This window comes from Corylus avellana, chromosome ca3 (assembly GCF_901000735.1).
Source record: "Corylus avellana chromosome ca3, CavTom2PMs-1.0".
Classification (NCBI taxonomy): domain Eukaryota; kingdom Viridiplantae; phylum Streptophyta; class Magnoliopsida; order Fagales; family Betulaceae; genus Corylus; species Corylus avellana.
This window is the reverse complement of record NC_081543.1, coordinates 10,432,203-10,438,180: the sequence shown is the minus strand read 5'-3', so window position 1 is coordinate 10,438,180 and position 5,978 is coordinate 10,432,203.

Sequence of the window (5,978 nt, the reverse complement as noted above, 5' to 3'; positions counted from 1 at the left end):
CTAGTATACTAAATGCCTGCTAGGGTTAGCCTAAGGACAAACTTATGGGCAAACCTCCACCTCCGCAAGTTCGAATTACATTTTGACGGACCATAATCAATCACAAAATTGGGTTGTGATCAATAACTAGAGTTTCAGAGCACCTATGATCAATCACATTGGGCCTAATTGATCACCCTCGAGGGGTGATCAATGATGACTCAGGCCCAAAAACACGCCCAAGTGTCTAATCAGGCTAATTTTCCTCATCTCTCTGCCAAACCTTATTCTTGATTCACCCTTTAAGTAAGGACTTCTTAACTCTAATTTAGACTGTAGTGTTATAGGATGTGCTCATTGTTTTAAATTATCTTAAAAATAAATAAATAAATATATAAAACAATTTTATTATTAAATAAAAATATCACACAAAATGAATTGAGTTTTAGGTCACTATCCCTAACACTAGGCTCCTTGGACCTAGTTTAACTCAAGTCACACTTGGTTGGGCATCCTCGAAGATGTCGCTCAACTTTTGGTCTCATATTGGGTCACTTGAGCAGTCCAAAAAGTGGAGGCCTTTCTAGGGGTTCTAGGCTTATCTAAGGCCTTTTACTCAGCCCAAAGGCCTTAAATCAGGCCCAAAATGACAAGGACACGTCACACATCCTAGAGTCTTCTACTTTTTGGATTCTTTGATAACAGGGCCAAAAATGGATGGGTAATTCCAATTTAGCCCATTCTTGGAAGTAATTGAAAGACCATTTGTTGATTCCTATATCAATTAAAATTGTTAGGGAAAAGTATAATTTAACCCTTCAACTATCACACACTTTTTACAATTTTTCTCCCTAGAAGTTATTAATAAATAAAATAATATATATATATATAACCATTTTATAAAAAAATACAAAAGTGTCTAATTTGACAAGCACGGGTAATATAAGAGGTCTAATCTCACTTTTTAAAATTTGGAAGTGTAAGTGCAAAAACGGTGATAATTCATAGGACTAAAATATATTTTCGCCAAATTATAAACTCCAAGTCGGTTTCTATCACAATATAAAAAGATAAATTATTGGTGTTAATAATTTGTCAATATTTCTCTCATATTTTCTTACGAATTCAATAAATTAACTATTATATTTGTAGGGTCCACCATTGACTTATGAAAAAATCACATAAGTTTATAAATCTAATGATTAATTTGTAAAATAAGATGAATGAGAAAACTATAGACACCAATCATTTTTCATATAAAAACTAGAGGGGATATGAGGCAATTTCCTTTAAAATTATTGATTTTTTTTAAGTTTCTGCAGTTAGATGCAAACAGAGATGGAAATTACTTGGTACCCCCCAGAAGAACATGAGATGGATGTGATTCCAAGCGAGGCTTCATCAAAATGTGCCCACTTTTTGGGTATTTGATGTCACCGTCATTTGTGACGTCATAATCAGAAAAAGAAACAAAACTTAGAACACTTAACTCAGATTGAAAATTGGCTGCATTATGCGGCCGATTTATTGACTTTTGCCTAAGATATAGAGGCCTGGATAGTTTATAATTCTTTAGGACTATTTATGTGTCTATTCTTGTTGGGTTATTTCGGTTTCACTTTTTTTCATTACAACTATCTTTTAGGATTGGGTTTGTTGTTGAAGCGCTCGCCTCTTGGTTTGGTGTTATGTTGTAATCTGTTTATTATATTATGAAAGGCCAATATTTACACCCAAAAAAAAAAAAAAATCTCAAATTGGAAATTAATTTTTCCCTGCCCTTGTTCGTTCCGTCTCAATTTCATGAAATTGGAAAATTGATAGATCTCCTATTAAAGCGGTGCCACATGATTGGCCACTAACTCAAGACTCTTTTACTTACTTAAATGTTGATAGTTTTTGACACAGTGCTTGAATTTGATACGAGTATAATATAAAATTAACAGATTATGATCGAGGAGTTTGACTCATTTAATTAAATGTGTCAAATTATGGTTGGCCGTTATAGTCTTAGGGTGCGTTTGGGATTGCGATTTTACAAGAATAATTTACGTTTTTAAAAGATGTCACAAAATATAAGGCATTTGGCATTACGATTTAAAATGCACTTAATCTAAAATAGGTAGGAAAAAAAAAAAAAAAACCCGTGATTTTTATAAGCAGGCTAGAGTGTACTTATTTGAAAAGGCATGAATTTAATCAAAAACCACAATTTTGCATAACAAATATTTGATTAAAATAAAAAACTTTTTAATATGTTTCACCAAACACCTTTGCGATTTTAAAAAGTAGCGATTTCAATTTTAAAATCGCACTTATTGAAACCATAATTCCAAACAGACCCTTATACTAATGCTTCGACACAACTCGAACCCGAACATGACACACTATATTTAGGGTTAGCAATTTTTTGACACGATCCATGAATCCAACATAAACCCAACACAAAATTACTAAGTTAAGCTTGAGTGGTCTAACCGGTTGAGTTAAATAGCTCGAATTATAGTTGACCATATAATTTTATACCCATATTTCAATACGATCTGAATTCGACACGTAAATACGAACGGTCACAACTACTTTTTTACCCACTTCTCTCTTGGTCGTTGGACATAGAACTCTAGCCTATTATGCGCTCACATCACTTGGGCTTCAATACATCCAGATTGAGGTGGTGTTTGATAAATGGGTTAGCCTAGACACTATAGTTGATGTAGATTGATGTGAAAAAAAAAATAAAGTAAGAATATTTTATATAAAAAAGTAAAAAAGTGGTATGGAAAAGTGAAAAAGTTTTGTTTTGTAGTGATTTTTTTATTTGAATAATAATAAAAAGTAAATGATGTGATATAAAAAGTGAAAAAGTTAAAATGTTTTGATGTTAATTTTTTAAAAAAAATGGTGATGAATAATGTCTAGGCCAACTCCAACCCCTTTACCAAACAACCCTAGAAAAGACTAACAAATGAGACCCAACTCGATATGTGGTGTAATTTTTTGAACGGTTCAAATTTAATTCTAAATTTTTTACCTAAAAAAAGAGAGGTACTCTACAACCCATCACCATTTCACCTTCAGTTTTAAGGGTTTTAGCCTGAGGAAATTGTAATTTGTCTTTTTGGGTGGATTTTTCTTAGCAAGAAAAGCAACAAAGGAAAGTATACAACTCGGATGTGGCCTCCATTGATGATGGATGGAGTGAAGACAAAGGGGGCAATTGGTCCAAATTTAGAGGAGAAGGGCCAAACCTGCGGTCCAAGCATTAATCTGTCTTCTTCTCCATTTGCATATCTAGGGCTTCCCTCAAATAGGGATTGATGTGAAATTGGAATATAACAAGAAATGGACTATTGCTTTTCCCTCAGGTTGGGGATTGGGGTTTTTTTGTAATAACCACAAAATGTGGGCCTAAATCTTGCAATTACATCACTGCAAATTGACTGCAACTTGTAATCATGTCATCTCCTTAATCTCTATACGAATATTGACGTGACTTTTAAAATTATTATTAAATTTGTAATGAATTATTATTAAATTTTGATATAATAATAATTTTAAAAGTCGCATCATATTGAAAATGAGAGTGTGTGTAGCAGTACTTTATTGATTTTGGTTAAGGATAAGCTTACCATACATGGGGAGATTCTAGATAGGGGTGAAAAGACGGTAAGTAAAATTCACTAACCACCTAGGCGGTTAACTAGCGATTAATAAGCCTAATAATCGCTAACCCTTTTTTTAAAAAAATAAAAATTAAAAATTAAAAGAAAAAACCAAAATGATGTTTTTTCATGTATATATATGGTTAGCAGTTTTTTTTTAACTGCCTTCAAAAGTGGTTAGCAATTAGCGACGATTAATAACTATTCGCATTTTCACCTCTAATTCTATATGGTTACAAAGAAAGTCACCCTATGGGCTATGGCATCTCTAATCGAAGTTAATAAATTAATTTACAATATTAAAAACACAAGCAATCTTCCTACCCACCCTACTAATTCATTTAAGTTTTGATATTAATTTGTATGGTACCATAGATATTGTAGATTAATCTTGAATTAGGGGTGACTTCTGACATTTCCTGGAAATTGTAGACTACTAATTAATGGATGTGTCCATTGCACATGCGTGAATACATCAGACCCATCATGATCGATTCCTTTTACCAGTTATTTGCAACATATAATATATGGTCCCACTTGCTCTGCGCCATAAACGCTAATCTGGCTTTTCCTTTTTGTATGGAATCAAATAATATATTGTTTATAAAATTTTCATAAACTGGGTCGTAGGAATTCATTCAACCCAGTCTTTAAAAACGTCATGTGTCGATTAAGCATGTAAAAAATACATGCTATTAAAAAAAAATTTGCTTCTCACATTTTACACAACACTTTTAGAGAATAAGTTGAATAAGTCCATAGACGGATTAGTGGCACAAATTATTGGAATAATCTCCTCAGATTTGAATACACAAGATAAACCAAGTGGAGATAAAGCTGAAGGCCAAGTCAAATGAAATATTAGATAATATCTTATCTAATATTCAAACTGTTATACTCAACAAACTTATCTTTGATTTAGTTTGTTATTTGTTAGTTTAACTTAAGTTGTTAAGTTTTAAATTTGTATTTCAAAGCCAAATGTATATCTTGTAATTTGTTATAAATAGAATTCATGTCATGACAAACAACAACCACCTTTATAATATGCAATTTTTTTTCCGTATCCTTGTCTATTCTTTTTTTTTTTTTTTCAAGCACGTCAACATCCTCTTTTTCCCCTCAAAACCTTACCCAATTTTCCATTTTCAAGCTCACTTGTGATAAATTATCCATTATGGTGTACCATCATTGTCCATAGGAGGGCACAATTTTTATGGCTATGTTACTGGTGATCTTCCTTGTCCTCCTGATAATTCCTTCCCGCAGCACGTCCCTCTTAGCTGCTAAGGTTAAAAATCCAGAATACTTGGTTTGGTATCAACAAGATAAACTCATTCTGAGCCCCTTGAGTTCTTCTCTTTCTCAGAACCTCTTGGCTAATGTCTATGGTCTTTGAACCTCACGTGAGGTTTGGCTCACAATGGAGAGGATGTTTGCCTCTCAATCAAAGGCTCATGTTTTGCAAATCCATCTTCAACTTACCTCATTAAAGAAGGGAGCATTGTCTATTTCTGACTATTTTCAAAAGGCGCAGACCTTCGCACAAACATTGGCTGCCATTGAAGAACCACTCAAGGACTCCGAGTTGATGTCCTATATTCTTGGTGGCTTAGGATTGAAATACGAATCCTTGGTTACGTCCACTTCCACCCGCATTGAACTTGTTTTAATTGATGATCTATATAGCCATTTGCGTCCACTTCCACCCGCATTGAACCTGTTTTAATTGATGATCTATATAGCCATTTGCTCACTCATTAGCAGCGATTAGAGCATACTCACACTCCCAGTCTCTACGGTAAATGTTGCTCAACACAACACTTCCAATACTAGCAGATTTCAGCCACAGAAATTTGGGTAGTCATTTGGTCGTGGCCGTGGCTCCAGTCCTTCTTCTTCAACTCGTCCCATCTGTCAAATCTGCAATAGAATTGGTCACATTGCCTCAAGGTGCTACATCATTCCTATCATTGTGACTCTGCTCCCCCAGTGGCATATTCACTTCTCAGCAATCTTCGTCTGATCCGAATTGGTATCCAGACACGAGTTAGATGAATCATCTCACTAATGATTTGTCTAACTTGAATTTACGAGCTATGAATACAAGGGCACAGATCAAATCAGAGTTCGTAATGGTCAAGGTTTGGATATTCTTCACACTCAATTTTTGTAAAGCAACGAATTCACCACCCCCATCAGTCTGGATAGCTTTAATGGAACGACTAAAATATTTTTCAATCATAACCTTAAATTGGAAAAATACAGTGAACACTTCAAATTTGCAAGTAAGGGGCAATAACCAAAAATATTTGCTAAAGTCATCCACAATGCAAA